The sequence below is a fragment of the Palaemon carinicauda genome, chromosome 26 (genome assembly GCF_036898095.1).
Source record: "Palaemon carinicauda isolate YSFRI2023 chromosome 26, ASM3689809v2, whole genome shotgun sequence".
NCBI lineage: Eukaryota > Metazoa > Arthropoda > Malacostraca > Decapoda > Palaemonidae > Palaemon > Palaemon carinicauda.
In genome coordinates this window covers 76,953,990-76,972,372 of record NC_090750.1, presented here as the reverse complement: position 1 = coordinate 76,972,372, position 18,383 = coordinate 76,953,990, and the positions used below count along the sequence as shown (strand labels likewise).

Here is an 18,383-nt window from a genome sequence, read left to right as displayed (position 1 = left end):
ACCACATCCTGATACATTCCAGTATTATAGAAGTACAGTGAACCCTCGTTTATCGCGGTAGATAGGTTCCAGTCGCGGCCGCGATAGGTGAAAATCCGCGAAGTAGTGACACCATATTTACCTATTTATTCAACATGTATATTCAGACTTTTAAAACCTTCCCTTGTACGTAGTTCTGTTAACAAACTACCCTTTAATGTACAGAACACTTAATGCATGTACTACAGTACCCTAAACTTAAACAGGCACAAATATTAAAGGTGATTTTATATCATGCATTTCCTAAACACGCTAAAAAGCACGATAAAAAATGGCAACCAATGTTTTGTTTACATTTATCTCTGATCATAATGAAGAAACAAACTGGAGGTGGAGCTTTGCTTATTACCCAGACATATTTCCCATACTTTTCCCTTAGAACTACATCACATCTTCCTACTTTAGATATATATATATATATATATATATATATATATATATATATATATATATATATATATATATATATATATATATATATATATATATATATATATATATGTATATATATATGTGTGTGTGTGTGTGTATATATATATATTTATATGTATACACATACATACCTACATATATACATAAATACATGCATACATATATATATATATATATTACTGTATATATATGGGTTATGGAAAAAATCCGCGAAGTGGTGAATCCGCGATGGTCGAACCGCGAAGTAGCGAGGGTTCACTGTACAATGTTCATTTATTGTGATTAGATTTCCAATGCATTTCATCCCCCTTAAGGCCATGGTATTTTAGTGGACTGACTGCTGCTCATGCAAGGCAAAGGTCATCACTGGCTCAAATCCATTGAAGGTCTTATGTTAGATTTTAATTGAATAGGCATATGATTTATAAACGGATTTTACAGGACAGTATATGATTTAATTTTCAGTCTATGAACTACAAATAAAGGGTAAATAGTATGTTCTACTGAATTTTCAATACATGTAGGGCAGTACACTATAATTTAATTTTTCTAATCAGGTGGTAATTGATTTTATTTACATAATTCTAATAAACAATAGGCCTACAGGTAAAGTGTAATAGGAGCAGATAATTAATTTATTGAAAAGGTTATTTAATTATAGACAAGTTAATATTAGACAATGCTGTTAAATATGGATAAGTTCATATTTAGGTTATGGTTTGATATATTGCATAAAAATAGAATATATATGATTGAAAAATTTATTGGACGTGATGGACCTGAAAATATTTTGTCTTATTGCAAATATGCTTGTTATAATTCATAAGTTTTTGAAATTTGTACACTAATATTAAAATTACCAGTTAGCAAATTATTTGTAGTTGGTAAGGGGAGAAGTGTACACAATATGTATCTGAAAAAGACATTCTTTGAATTTTTATAAGTTTATGAAATACAATATGGTGGAAATGTGATATTTAGCTGGATAAGTTTATTTATTTTTCTCAATGATCTGTATTATACTTTACTTTTGTTTGTGATAAACTTGATTACTTAGCGATCATTCATTTTAGAAATGCCATATATTATGCGATCCAGAATCTTTTTTCAATTAGCACATGTTAATGTGGGTCTGGTTTCCAATATTTGTTATTGTTATACAGTAGAAGCAAGAAGATGGATTCGTGAAATAAGACTCAGGTCAGTATGAGGAGATTTTTTATATGGATGAGTGCATTGGCATATTTTATATCTGAGAAATAAAGCAAAGTTTCATGTTGTTACCTTCGCTGGTCTTTCATTCAAAATTATTTTTGTCCACTTATGTCCTTTGTGTTGTACTTGTTTTCATTGTTTTTTTATTGTGTTTTATATTGTTTCCTAAAGCTTTCATTAGACTTACACTTTGTAGTTAAAAACTGGTACTATAGTCCATTTCTTTTAGCGAGACATATTTGCACCGACTCGCAGCGGTGCCCTTTTAGCTCGGAAAAGTTTCCTGATCGCTGATTGGTTGGACAAGATAATTCTAACCAATCAGTGACTAGGAAACTTTTCCGAGCTAAAAGGGCACCGTTGCGAGTCGGTGCAAATATGACTCGCTAAAAGAAATGGACTATAGTTAATCATGAAGCACATTATTATCTGTTGCACAAAAGGAACATAAAAGGTTTTGCTGAGAGATTGAATGATTTCCTTCTCTGTATTCTACCAGCCATAGGTATAATAAACTTGTGCTTCATCCTGGAAGGATTTCATTGGTGTTGCACGATTGATGTATCTAATTGGCCAGTGCACAGGACAAATTAGTGACACTAAGTAGGACATTTTTAAATTTTTCTTTTCTTTATTCTTAGGTTTCATGAAATTGAGTATCCTTTCAAATGAGTGTAATGACTTGATAGTCTTTACTTGTAGTGCTGTAGCCAGGCTTTGAACCTCATTGTTTCTAATAGTCATTACGAGCAGCATGTTTTATAAACACTGTAAGTTTAGTTATAGTTCTTCTGAAATTAACTTTATTTAGATACTGGTAATTTTGGATACTTTTATGTACAAGGTTTTATGCCTGATATTGGCTATGGTCTAATGTAAAGGGTATTAAATGACTTGTCAGCTTATCTGCAATCCCAAATTTTATTTATCTATAAATCTTATTTGTTTTTCATTCTTTTAAAGTATATACACTGTGTTGCAATTCACTCTTCTCTTTGGGTACCTCCCAGTAGCTATGTGATTATGTAAATTTTTTAATAGCTGTGATTTTGTAAATTTTTTGAAAGCTATGTGATTTTGTAAATTTACCCTTTTAAAAAGGTTTAGTCTGCCATGTGTCATTTTTATTTTCCCATGGTAGACACTTTTGTAAGATGTCTCATTAGTGGCAATCCTCAGTTTTTAAAACTAATCAGCTCTTTTTAACTTGTGTGAATAGTAATTTTTGGTATAGATTAGTCATCAGGAACACTTGAATTAAAGTCAATTTATGTAAATTGTTGTGGTAGCTTTGTGACTGAATAGAAACAATATATTGTGTTGTGCAGTGGAGCTTAAGGATGATGGATTCCCCTTACGAAGCTCTTGCTATTCTTTGCTACGCAATGTACCAAGTGTCTTTTAGCCCACATATTTTGGGAGTAACATTCATTGTTGTTATGATTTTGAATAAATACCTATGCTGGCTTGAAGACTATTTACATACAGGATTAGGCAAAATCATGAACTTGTCATGGATTATATTTATACTCAATTTATTTTAATGAGGTGCATTTGCACTGACTTGCAGGGGTTCCCTTTTAGCTGGGAAAAGTTTCCTGCTAGCTGATTGGTTGGACAAATAATTCTCACCAATCAGCTAGTAGGAAACTTTAACGAGATAAAAGGGTACCCCTGTGAGTCAATGCAAATGCACCTCATTAAAACAAATTGAGTATAGTTGTGCTGTTTGCATTAGGATCCCTTCCCTGTTCCTAGAGTGTAGTTAGTAGTTAGTACTTTTAAACCTATAAATTTACATCATTCTTGAATGCGGCTCATAGAAAACAAAAATATAGGAAGACTGTCATTATACTGTAAGTGTCTTTAAAGATCTTTTGATTCTATATAGAAAGAAAATGTATAAGTGTTCTTTAGCAAATGAAATGTTCATCAAATGCCTTAAAGGTTCTAGTAGTGCATAGAATGATGCTTAAAGATCCTTGTTATGCTGATACTCTACTGACATTTTTAGAATAGTGTCTTGGGTATGTTTCAAGCGCTTGAGCTGGGACACATTGGCTTCGGGAAATTTTGAAAGTGTAGGTCAGAATGTAGTCTATACTATTATATGTATGACAGTACAGTATTGCAAATAGTCAATGTCTTTAGTTTACTGGTGATGGTAGCTTTCAGGTATGTAGTGCAGCGTTATAATCCTATATTCAGAACTGTGATGATATTCCTCTATTTTCTCTCTCCACATTCTGTCACATCCATCCATCTCATTGTCCGTCCAGTCTTCACATTTCTATTTACCTCTTGTAGCACACTGCAACAGAAATAATTTTTTTTAGCGTGAAAAAATTCAACCTTTCAAAATACGGTAGTTTGAGTTTTTTTGCTGAAATTCATCGAGTTTCTTCTTGTTTTAAAGATTAGGATAGTGGGAACATTACAACACTTTCTTGTTTTACAGCGATATTTATGTTTCTAGGATTTTAGGGTAAATTTTTATGTAATCTTCCCTTTTTTTTTCTTCTTATTTTTTGCTTCTTGCAAAACCTGTTAGTTTTCCTACATAGCTATAACATAGGATAAAATGAAAATCAAACTTTTTGAAACTAACCCTTTCTATAGATCATGTTACAGAGTACTGTATTTATTGATGTGGAAGCATATTTTGTGAGTGTCATCAAATTTTAGTTCACAGCAACTGATAATTAAGTATTTTGATACAAGTTCCTTCAAAAAATATTTCTTAAAGCCTTCAGCAATAATAGACTTATAAAGCTGCAATTTATTAAATAAAGCTAATCAATGTTATGCCTTTAAAAGAACAAACCCTTCAGGCCAGCCTTGTTAGAGCTAATAGTGTTAGCTTACCCCTCTTAAACAATTTCTTTTAAACTAATAAACTTGGAGAACTAGTGATACTGTATTTTTATAACTATGTAACTTACAATTATGTCTCATCTTGTAATATTTGGTTGGATTTTAATGACATTTCTTTAAAAACACAAGCTCATTTTGATTTAATTTATTTTCTCTCTATAAAATTACATCTTTGGTGACCACACCTTTAGCAAAGGTATTTACATTGTAAAGTAGGTTACAGTGACCCAATCAATGCTAACATTTATAAACCAGTTAACTGCCTTTTTATACTATTTAATGGAAAAGTGGTGTCCTCTCTTTAACCCAGTTTGCATACCAATGCAACAAATTGAATTACGTTGAAGATCATGTCTGAAGAATTTTTGAGTGAAAGCAGATATCTGGATATCTTGGAATCTTCTCTGATATACAAAAAGCCATTGGCACTTCACATAGGTAATTGATCCTGAAATCACTTAACAACAATGATAGAAGAGACTATCTATCAATAATTCTAGGAAATTTGCTATTGTACTGAACATTTAAAGTTTGCATGGACCAAAGTTTTTATACATTTTAATTAGAAATTGAGTTCTCCATAAAAGTGCTGTAAGCGGCATACATTTCACTTTCAATTTGTGACATTACATAGCAATTACCTCGATATTTAATTCAATCATTTTGCCATATTTTTTTTCAGCCTCCAATATATAGCAAGCTATAAATATCATATGCTTAACTTCGGTACAGTGAAAATAGATACCTGAGCGTTATCAGTTTGTTCCTTATCCCGTGTACAAAAACCGAAGTGGTTAAATTGTTTAGTAATAATGATGACAATTATAAAAATGCCCTGTTCAGGCATTATTAATGATTATATTGATGATGATGATATTATTATAAAGGTGTTTTATGAAGGTATTTGATACATAAAAAGGGGGGAGAAATGAAATGCCACTTATGTATCAAAACTTTAATTATGTAGTCATAAACTGATATAACTCGACTAAAAAGATCACGTAAGGTGTCCAGTTCTAAGATGATATGAAATAACATAATTGAGAAATGCCATAAACCAAATATGCGTTTCATGTTTTGATTTTTTGTCAGATTCAATGCTTCATAAAATCATGAATAGAGATATTGAGTAGCTTTCTTAAACCCAGTACAGTTCTTATAAACTGATTACATTGCTATATTTCATAGGTAATTTTTGTTTATTGCTTTAATTATCAAGAGATTTTTTACCCATTACATTTTGTTGTAGATAATTTTTTTCTGGAAAAGAATTTAGAGATTATTACAATAAAGCAATTGCTTCAATTTAATTTTTGAAGTAATTACATAATAGTTATTTTATATCAGCTGGCTTTGCCTCACTTGTTATTTTACCTTTTGTTTGTTAATTTTTTGGCAGATTAAAAAGATTAGAGGAATCCTGATAAATTCAATAATCGTATCGTTTTCGAGCTTCATATCTTATTACATCCGCCAATTTATTCTTGCTTTTAATACTATTCATGTAAGGTAAATTTATTATAGTTTGTCTTGGAAGAACTGAATCTGATTCCAGTGATTAATACTTGACAAAATTATCAAATGCAAGAAATGTTTCATTAGAATTATGTTGATGTTGTATCAGTTATCTTGTGTCTAGGAAGATTCTGTTGTTTTGTCCCATTGATCTTTGTTTATTTTCATTTTGTTTAGACTCGTTCAAAAACCTTTCGCCCTTTAAAATGGGAAATTTCTTCAGCATAGATTGAAAAGCTGTTAAAATCATTAGTGAGGTAGTTAACAAGACAGGTTGAGTTCTGCCCTGCTCACTTTCCTATTAAAGACTCTTCACTTATTTTCAATTGCAACGAGTTTGGTCATACTGTTGTGTTATGTATAAGGGTGTTCAATATTTATTTCATAATATTTAGTTTGAATGGATGATATTCGCTTTGAGTTGTCAATGAAACAAAGCAGGATGCAGTTGTAGGTTGGACGCCAGATAAGTTTATGACTTAACTAGTACTAGATCCATCCACTCTGCACCAGAGGCATTTAAAGTTAAACTTCCCACCTCAACCCACTTCTCAGTGCTAAGCCAAATGTGAAAAGTGAAGAGTCTTTGATAGGAAAGGGGGGGAAATTACTCACCCGTCCTCACCACACCACCTATCGTTAAATACCTTGTTGACAACTTTCATGACAGTACCAGCTTTGCTGGATTAAGGTTTGTATAGCTAGGAAAAATACTTTTTAAACTTTGTGTTATTGTATATTTGGTCCAGTTTTATTTCTTTACAAGATACTCTTAGTATAGCTGTTCCACATTGATTTCAGTTTTATTTAGATAGCAGATACCAGTACCTGTAATATGTATAAGTTATTCCATGCCAAAGTGTTAAAATCAAGAGTTAAAATTTTCTTAATTCCTGGAGGTTACACCTAGTCATGAACTACAAATGTTAGTTATGTTAGATAGAGTAATATTTTCTGTAATATTTCATACTGCAATGTAATTTTTATGTATTTTAATATCTGGTAGGTTTGCATGGTTTAGGAATTACCTTACTTTACTTTTGCTGTATACTTTGTGTAATTATATCTTGAATAAGACTTTGGTTGGTGTTTGACTGAGGGTTTGCCACTGTTTTCAGAAGTAAATATTCTCTTTATGCTTAATTTCAGTCTTCATGAAGCTGATGCTGCTATGGGAAAATTAGTGTACATTTTAGTGCGTACTTTAAAGAAATGCTATATGTTAGATCGTTATTAAGGTAAAGTATTATGTAAATGACTGAACAATCTCTTGAATGCTTGAGAAGAGAAATGTTTTGTAGTAGACAAGGTAAACACCTATAGTCCATTTCTTTTATCAAGGCAGATTTGCACCGACTCGCAGCGGTGCCCTTTTAGCTCGGAAAGTTTTCCTGATCGCTGATTGGTTAGAATTATCTCGTCCAACCAATCAGTGATCAGGAAACTTTTCCGAGCTAAAAGGGCACCGCTGCGAGTCGGTGCAAATCTGCATCGCTAAAAGAAATTGACTATAGATTTACAATACAGTATTTCTGTCAAATATGTTGGGAAATATATAATGAGTTACTTCAGTATATATATATGAGCACTTGACCCTGCCTTGTTCCAATAACAGGTTTTATTTATCTAACATAGTTGCCTTTTAGAACCCAGTTCTCTCGATTGAGTGTTCGTAACTCCGTACAATACCAATGCCTGGTCGTAGAATGAATGATCAACCCCTACTCAAGGTAGGTGTTTCATACTTTTTTGTTATTATTGCATTGTAGCATTGTAATATATATCAATACCACTCTATTTACATTCTGATCACGACAATTTACCTTAAATTTATTGTATTATGGAAATGAAAGAATTTTATATGCATTGAGTGCTATGTAAACTTCTAGATGTTTATCCTTAGTAGCTCTGTGGTAGATTATTAAGCACATAATCTCAAAGGATGTTGATTCAAGTTTCTCTTGAAACCTAATACAATTTTTATGGTAATTTTTGGGCCTGTTCCATTCATATACCATAAATAGTGTATATAAAGAAATTTGTGAACATGCTGTATGTATATATCGCTTTTGCTTTTTTTTCTGCATTGATATTTATTTGCTCATATATCATACAATCGTTTGTTTTACTTAGCCTAATATTCATTGATCTCAGTGGTTGTGACTCATTTTGAATTCACTTAGAAATTTACAGTTACATTAAACTAAAGACTTCCTTTAGTGGCATTTTAATATCTGGTTTCAATATGTGAACAGTGTATGAACAGTATGTTGAAATTTTCTTCAGATAATTTATTATATACCTCCATTGGCAATTTTATAATTTGTGCATTGATACAGAAGATAGAGTATAAAATTTTATTTAGAAAAATCACGTACTTCCTTTTACTGCTTTTTTTTTTTTGTAGCCAATAATACAAATTTTTCTTTTGTTGCAAATCTAGTGTGACTTAGTACATTTCTTGAACATGCTACTTCTCTCTTCCACACCGGGTTGTTCTTGTAATCTACAATCGGCTTATGATTAATGATCTTATTTAAATTGAGTGTAGGACGCACTATTCTTTAATAACACCTTTTCCATTTAAAGTTGAACACTTGCTGGAAATTTTTTTTTGCCTTTACCTCTTGAATAGCTATTTGCCTGGAGTAAAAAATATCAGTAAAGTAGTTATGATTTGGGTAAACACAGTTTTTGATATTTAGATTTTTCCCAATATAGTAATTGTTTGTGGTTGGATGACTGCAATATCATCCAGGTATGTCCAGATGTTATTAATTTGAGTTACTGAGGTTGCTAAACATTAGGCCTAAGTAAGTACAATGATTTCTATTTATAAAGCATCAAATATTTTTTTTAAAACAAAATTGTGTATGCAGTTCAGATAATTGAAATATATATATATATATATATATATATATATATATATATATATATATATATATATATATATATATATATATATATATATATATATATAACGTACACTGTAGAAAATATGTTTAAACCCCATATTCATTAATAAAGCTTAGTTAGATGCCTACTTTTGTCAGTTGAGATAGATAAGATTTAAGGGTGTAGGCTTATGCATATTATGTGTACATACATACAAGAGGAAGAAGGTTGATCTCATGAATAAAATGCAGGGGAAGAGGAAAGCCATGTCACATGTCTTTTTAACCCTTTTCATAACACTTTACACATTTTTGTAGTGAGAGTTTGACAAAGGATAGATAAACGGGAAATACATGTCAACCGTAATCTCTGAGGATGTGGACTATGACTCTCTTTTTGAATAAGTTCTATAAACATGTTATCTGCTTGCCTCTGTTACGGCCCTTCCCTTTGATGAAGGAATTATCTAAATGGAAGACAACCTGTGAATAGTGGTTTTCACACGCCCCTGTTGTATACACGACACCCATAAGGTGCTCGCACGAGGGTAGTAACCTCTGCATTCCATGCTTTTATCTTTCTCTGGTATATTTGGAAGATTTATATCAGAAAAGTGTAAAGAAGGACCCTTTTCACCGGGCGTCACAGGTCTCTTCCCAGAAATAGATTTTTCCTTCGTCAAAATCCCTTATCTGCTTGATCTTGTTATGTGAATTTGTCCTAAAGGTCATGAATAGTGGTTCTGATAGATGAAACTACCATTGACCCTATAATAGAAAAATGAACATTCTCCTAGCAGAGATATGTGTGTGTTTATTTTGGCCTTAAATCCCATGATTGATTTTTAATCGTAAACCCTTCCATCATATAGCTATAACTTCAGTGTACTTTTCTCACCAATACCGTAGTAGAATGAGTGCCAAAGAGACTACCCATAATAAAATATTTCCCTTTTTTATTTGTTTGGACTTTTTTTTTAAATTATATGCTATTACAATAAAAGATATTAATTTATGTGCAAAAGTGCACTTTTAACGGCTATATTCTTGTACAGATATATACTTGCATATATAAACCCATGAGACTGATCTCTCCCACACGGACCTATACATATACATTTTTATTCATTCACAGACCCGTGATTTTCAATCAAACTAACTAGTGTGTCATGCAAATTTTCAGTGACCAAATTGCTGGATATGACAAAGAGAGCAAGATCTTGACCAAATAGGTTTATATGCCAATTTTTAATTAATGGCAGTCCATCATACTCAATGCTGATATGGTATATGTATGTTTCCAATGTTCTTAAGGTTTACTATTTGATTAACCAAATTGTATCTGTGTTTATCTTTGTGGTTGAAGTTTTCCTTGTGATTCCTGGACTTGTACAGCCATTTATAATTACGTTACCTTGTAATCTTTTTAGTTTTCATTTGCTCTTTTAATTTCTATTATTCTCTCCTATTGATTTTGATATCAATAAAGTTTTTGGTGGAAACATCAACTCATGGTATCGCTAACAATACATAATAAATGAAAAATATTAGTATATACTTTTCATAACAAAAGTCCTGGCTAAAGTATTTTACCATTGCTGCCTTGTTTTCTAGTTCCTTCTATTTTGGAAAGTGAGTCGTACCAAGGTGTTCATGTTTTGAGCTACGGGATAACTTTGCTTTTATATATCTACTGGTCTTTAAGGATCTTCTGGTCATTTCACCCCTTATTTTCTCTTGGGATCTAGGACGCTTGCAGCCCGAGAAACTTTGTATACATGTTTCAAACCTAACTAACTCCTGTTCTTTTTTCTTCCACTGTGGATAATGCTGTCCTTGAATTTGTTTGACTCATTAATTAGCTTAAGTTATTGTAATGTGTATATATATATATATATATATATATATATATATATATATATATATATATATATATATATATATATATATATATATATATATATATATATATATATATATACAGTATATATATATATATATATATATATATATATATATATATATATATATATATATATATATATATATATATATATTTATATATATTTGCGTGCATGCATACTAAAGCACTTATGGCATCAAATGACATCAATTATGGTAAGACAGCACTTTTCTACTTTCTCTACCTTTTCTTGTCGTCAGGGCTAGATTTTTTGATTAAGACACAGCTCTATTTATTTAACTTTTGCTGACAGCTGCTTCAATCAATAATTAATGATTTTTTTTCCAAGGCAAGTATATAAAGATATTAATATCCTTATATAATGCTAATGCATTCATACAAATATATATATATATATATATATATATATATATATATATATATATATATATATATATATATATATATATATATATATATATATATATACTTATATACTCCAGCACACCCCTCCATTGTTCTAAATATGGCACATTAATACCATGTGACTAATCTGTTGAAATGATTGTTTAATCACAGTAATAAAAAATGCCTAAACTTGATTATGGTCTGCACATGTTACAGTAAGCACGATAGCTACTTTAGAAATTTCATAGTTTATGTGCAAGCAAGGTATTTCTTTACTTTTTGGAATTATGTTACAGGGTTCAGATTTCTAATCTTTGCCGGTCTGTTATCGTTGTACATAAAATCTTTGAAGTTATATGGTATATGTATGTTTATATGTTGCTATGATGTTAATCCATATTGAAGTTTCATTTGGATTTAAAGCATAATATAAGAGCTGTTTAATGTTCATTTGTACTAGGCTTCCACAATTGTGTTTGGCTGTGAAAGTTTGTGTAATATCATTGCATAAAAATCAAAACGGCTTCTTCAGCATTTGTAACGTCAGCCATTAGTTCACATAGATTTATGAAATCCCTTGAGTGCATCCAGAATAAAATAAGAATTTTAGCCTTTGCCGTGTTAGGTTGAAATAATGCTTTAATTTTCCAGAAGTTGCCCTTTATTAAAACCTGCAAAGGGGAAAGGGAATTGTTCAAAAAATTTAATGGTTCAGTGAACAAAGTTGTTCTGAGAATTTGTTAATTACAGTATCCGGAGGTCATTTAAAGCTTGTAGTAGTTTCATAGACAATTATTCCTCATTTAATATTTACAAGACTAGCATTTGGAATTTAGACTAAGAAAAACAACATCCAAAAGTTTTGGGACAGAAAGCTACATCTTTCATACTCTGCATGTTGCACTGATATGATGGTGAAACTAATCTGCCTCTTAGATTGTGATGCAGTTTTTACTACTTGTATTTTTTATATGATATTTTTGCACTGGGAACAAAGAATGGGTGTTGTATACTGTGTATCTGTGGTCCCAGTACTTGGATGCTTTAAAATCTTGCTTTTCATATTTGTATTTTTTATGTATTTTTGTAATAGTACTTACATATTCTTTATAGCTTTGTTAAGAGCCTTTGTTTGTGTTAGAATAGGTATACAGTTTTAGCACATAGTCAGTTAGTTTTTGGAGTGGAAACAATAAGGTTCTTATCTATTTTATGGAAATATCTTTTAACAGATTATATTGAAAGTTAATAGTATGCTTTAGTTTTGAAAGGTTATCACATTTGCTAACCTTCAGTTTTATGAAGACCACTTGCCTTAGTTGCCAAAGAGCTTTGGTAGTGATCTTAATTGAGCTCCAATTGCCAAAGAGCTTAGATGCCTTGTGCCGACCAACTTTACTTTCTTACTTACTTTTATGGCTGCTTTTCCGGTCCCGTACAGCAGGGGAACCCCACTCTCTACAGGACCTCCACTGTTGTTTTACCTTGATCGTTCAGAGTATTTAACATTTCATATGATATATTGTTCATTTTCTTTTTATCGGAGTTTCACTTTGTACAGTAAATAAAGCTAATGTTTGGGTGACATGCACTGTACCTTCTTTGATCGGCTTTAGCTGAGGCCATGCTCAGGGAAAAAACATCATCCACACATATACAATCAGATGCTGTCAAGTAACAGACATGGGATTAAGATGGATCTTAAGAGTGGTAGACAATGTTTCTACTTGGCTTTTTTTTCCCCAGTAAAACAAGGAGTTCATTAATGTTTTTTGTCACTGAACCAAAGGCATAAGTGATTACTGTACAGTAGGTCTAAAGAGATGTACGGTGGAGTTTTCCTTGTGGCTACTGACTCCTAAAAACTTATAATTGTCACTGGTATCAGCATGAGTGCTTTTCTTAGCAATAATATTTTAGCTACTTCTCATGTAGTGGTGGAGTAATCTTAGGGGGTAATTGTGAAGTGTTTTACAAAGATCAATGAGTGCTGTAATTCTTTTTCCCAGTTGATGATATCAGAAAAGAAAGGGATTGCAGTAGACATCACTTAATGATTTCAGCATAAACTTATTTTTCATTTTCTTTGGTAAAAATTATCCCTTAAATAGTTCAATATGGGTACAAACCAAAGTAGTGTTTTATCTATTTAGAGGAGGAAGCTTAGTGAATCTTCCCTCAAAATTTCATATAGCTCACCAGAATCAGAATAAATGCCTTTAAAGACCCAGTCATAACACCAGAACACCTTTAACAGTTCACACCACAAGTCATTTGAATGCAGTACAGAGAGAATCCTTTCAATATTTTGCATTTTTTTTCAACAAATGAAAACTGGTTGCTCTCTATTTAAATCTCTTGATGCAGGACATAGACAGTGAGATCAGCTGTCTTCAGATACAATTGAAACCATTAGAAACAAAGTTAAATGTTTTTTTCAAATTCGGAAATTCTGAGCGTTCTACCCAAGAACATGCATTTCCAGTACTGCATGTTTGTGATTAGTTAAGCGATGAAGTCAGAGAGCAAACAAAGGGGTGTTATCTCAGATGAGAGAACTCAAAAATCTACTGTATTTTATAATCTTTTGAAGCTATTTTATATTAAAAATAAAAGCTTTTTGATATTTCTTGCAAAGAATTGGCTGCTGCATTTTTATACAGTTTGACTGTAAGCACCTCACTGTTTTGTTGTTGATTAATTTTTTTTTATCTCGGAAAAGAAAAAGGTCAGGTGTAGTTACCATCGTCACTTTTGCCAGCTCCAAGTCTATATCTTCTTCTGTCTAAAAGGTCTTGATTAGTGGACTTGGCCATCTAAAGTTACAAAATCCCTCCTTCCCTCCCGTTACAGGTCTTGCAGGCAGACGACTGTGCATTCTGTGTTACTACAGAAACAAAATTAGGGAAATTATATCTGTTGACCCAATCAATGAAGCCTCCTTCAGCTTGTGGATTTCATTTTTACTGTTGAATTCTGGACTTTAATTCCTACACCATAATTGTAGGAAAATCTGCTGTCTCTCTCTTTGTCTGTCGTCTTCATGAAGACTTTCAATACACAACACCTCAGCTATTCTGAACATCTAGCTGTTTATCCTAGAAGTGTTTAAAGTCGCGTATCTTATATTTAACACTTTTTCTTTCATTCCTACACCAATTGTAGGAAAATCAGCTGTCTTTCTCTTTGTTTGTCCTGTTCATGGAGGCTTTCAATACACAACACTTCAGCTATTCTGAACATCTAGCCATTTATCCTAGATGTGTTCAAAGTCGCACGTCTTATATTTAACACTTTTTCTTTCCTTTCAGAAACTGACAAAATCATGGGTTTTGGATACATTGTAAAATGTTCCTCTTGTCTTTTGACCTGATTTTTTTTTTTTTTAAGTTTATGGTAGAGTAAATATTTTGGATAATATTACATCCAGAAGGAATCTTGCTTTTCTCCAAAAACTGACTGATGGTTGTGCCAAAAGGCTAGTTCCCTTAGACTGAAAGTATTGTTTTATATATGAGGCATAATTCATGTACTTCACTTCCAATTTAAATAGTGCATAGGCAGGGTATTTGAATGAATTGGTGTTAAAGATTTTACAAAGTTTTTTATGTATTTATAGGTACTATACATTATTTGTATCAATCTTATTTTAATGTGCTGTAATATGCTGTAAAAGCTTGGCACTGCATACTTAAGTGAGGTGATTTTATACCAAGTAAAGGTGCACTGATGGATCTTGTGTCATAATGGTAATCATAATGCCTTAAGTTTATTTTGTATTTATTATACATTGTAAGTTTTTTTTTTAATTTATCAGAGGATCCCACCCACAAACATCTGAGAGAATCAATAAATGGATAAAAAATGTAAGAAATATTTCAGTGAAACCCCTATTTTTGTAATTAATTTATCATAGCATTAACTTGGTTACTTTTATCAACGTGATACATGTCTTAATTTGAGAACTGCTTTGTATTAGTTAAATACCAAGTGAAAAAAAAAATTATTTGTTTCTGTAAGAAGGGACATGAAAGCAAAATCAATTTACAGTAGGATTTTTAAATTTTACTTATACGAATCAGAATACGTTTATTTATGATCTATTGTGTTTACGGCACATTTTACTGTGTAAATGTTTGAATAGAGTTAGTGGTAATTTCATTTTCCATACAAATAGATCCTAAGTTTCTTGCCATTCAATAAGGCCATTTGAGAGCAAGTGTTTAAATATCTAAGCTTGGTTGTTCTTTAATTTTTCCCGATTCAGTATTTTAGTAATTTTTTTGTATCAAGGTTGATAATTTATTGACTACTTAACAAAATCTTAGATGTGGTTTTTTTAACTCTTAAAGGAAGAGAGGGTGAAATTGGATGGTATGCATCTACTGTAAAATCAAAGGATTCAAATGTTGATTTTTCAGTGAGAAAGTTTTGTATCTCAGTGGTGTACTGTATTTGTTTTTCATGGACTGATAAGCCTCAAGCTACTATGTCAAGAGTATGTTGAGGGAGATTATTCTATGGAGGCTTTAAACAAATTATATCGGAGCATCTTATCGTAACATGGTGCAAGTACTGGAAAGGCTCTTAGGTTTCTTAGATAACCAATTGCTAACAGAATTGTCCAAACCAAAGGACAGAATGTCATTATTCTATACTGATTTTTACCCTAAGTTCAATAAGGATTTAAACATAATATTACTTTTATTCAAATTTACGATACAGTATAGAATTCTGTACTGTATAATTTTGGGAATAAGCAATTCGTTGGAATCCTTAATTCTGAAACTAATGGAAGAAAACATTTGAAATTTGTGATTACATTAAATTAGAATATTTTCATAAAATGACTATTTTAAACATCTTATCTGGCACAAAAATATTTAAAGTTTAAGACTAACATTCCATATTTTTCTGACATGGAAAGTATTAATATTTTTGAAATTATTGGTTTATAGAGTTACCAGCTTTTTATATGAAGGAATTACAGTATATTGTTATTTGACAAACAGTAATTTTATTCTTATCAGTGTAACTGTTCTGTAAGTCATTGGTACTTTAGTAGTGAATTAAAGTAAGACATTTTGTTTTACAGATATACATATTTCTTTTAATAGTATTGGATACGTTTTAGTAATCAATAGTTTTGTAAGCTCAGTGAGCATTAATTCTAATGAGGAATCATAAAGAAGGCTATTTTATTGGATAGTTTTAAGAAATCATACAATGTATTACAGTATATAACTTGAATTAAGCTATCCAGTAGAGGTGTGAATTTAAGCTATCCAGTAGAGGTGTGAATTTAAGCTATCCAGTAGAGGTGTGAATTTAAGCTATCCAGTAGAGGTGTGAATTTAAGCTATCCAGTAGAGGTGTGTTGGAAATAGATTTAACTCCTCTGTGGGAGGTTGCCTCGTGTTACGGCATTCATGCTGAAACTGAAGAGGTGGGGTTGGAAAACGTCTGTAGTAAAACAACATCCAGGAACTTATGCATAGATATTTGGAAGCTATGAATTAGTTAAAAAGCTAGCCAATAATTAAATAAAAAAAAAAATAGAAAAGCTCTTCATTAGTCTCCCTGAAGTAAACAATGGACTTGGACAGTGGGACTGGTGTTCACATTTTAGTTGAATATGCTTTTCTCTTTTGGAAAAATGAAACCAAATTGAATCTGAATATTTTATTTACATATTCCTAACTTCAATTGTCTTGGTGAATGGACCAAGAGTCAGTTGAGTGCTTCAGCATCCTAATTATTAAGAAGCATTAGTTACTAATTTATTACTATAAATAAATAATCTCAAATTCTTGCTTATGATATCAAAACTATGCATTAAATGAACAATTCAAAGAGCCTATTTAATGGAAATTAGCTGGTCAGAAAGTGACAAGAGGTTTGACACAAGGATGATCTATATCATATCTGATGTCAGTGAAATATAAACTAATTACAGTATATGGGATAATGGTGGTTGTATTATCTATCATATATAAAAATTAAAATTAATTTAATTGGGATAATTTTTTATTTGATCTGGATGAATCCAATGATTGTAATATCTTTATGGCATAATTATTTATTGTTTAAAGTCCTAAAGAGTGTCTGCATTCTTTAGATCTTGAGTTGTTAGACAACAGAAGAGGGGGAACACAATATTTACTTCATTTTTTGTCTTTAACATTAATTTACTTTGTATATATAAGTGAATGAAATTATTCATGTAAGCCACCAAATGGCACAATTAAAATAAGAAGTCTTGTGAACCCTTTAAATTTCAAATTTAGAAAATTCCATATCTGTCAACCCTACCACTTTAGCCACTGGGTTATTTTTCAAAATCATTAATCATAATTTTCAAGTCTATATTTGGAATTTATCAAAGGTAATAACTTGCATGGTAGCAGACCTCTTATAAAATTCTCCAGAGAATCACTTAAAAATCAGAGTCGAACAAAACTTTGTGATATGCCGTGTTGTTTCTAGTAATTTTTGTATCTTATAAGATAGTAATTAGAGCATAATTCGGAAAAAATGCCAATCATTTTTGTCTCATAATAAAAAAAAAGATCATCCTAGGTCATTGAATATAAAGGAAAGAGAGAAATAGATCCTGCTGTCACACTAACATGTTTCTAATAAATTTCCTGAAATGGATTGCAGTTGTATAATCATGTAGGAACCTTTCAGGCCAATGATTACTATTACTGTAATTGGCAAATTACACAAATTGAAAATTTAACAAGCTAAAATTGCTCATATGAAAATTTGTGTTAAATGTTTAACAAAGGCTCAGATGAAAGTAATGACATACACACCAAAGATATAATTAGCTCTAATATCACAGATTAGGAAAGGGTTCTCCAAATATATTTTGAAATTTTACCCATACAATAATATAAAATGAATATTATGTGGGGAAGTTAGATTAGGGTACACCGTATTGAGCTCCCCTTGTCAAAGAAGACCTTGGGAAGTCACTTTTTGTCTAGGTACAGAGACAAGGCATTGAGGTTTTCAACATCATCTATGGAAGTTGTGCATCTAAGCAGAAACGTATTGCCTTTCGAGATCGTCCTTCCCCCAAAAAACATCCTTTTATT

The 18,383-nt window shown here is 31.3% G+C and overlaps 1 protein-coding gene across 2 annotated transcripts in view; it reads right to left on the bottom strand.

The window, feature by feature from the left end:
- Positions 1-16,947: 16,947 nt before the first annotated feature.
- The window catches only part of LOC137619595 (matrix metalloproteinase-21-like), a 101,164-nt gene continuing 99,728 nt past the window's right edge, over positions 16,948-18,383 (bottom strand). For both annotated transcript variants that reach the window (XM_068349769.1, XM_068349768.1), the window contains exon 12: positions 16,948-18,383. This exon is cut by the window's right edge and continues 2,032 nt beyond it. The gene's annotated coding sequence lies outside the window, so the exon portion shown is untranslated.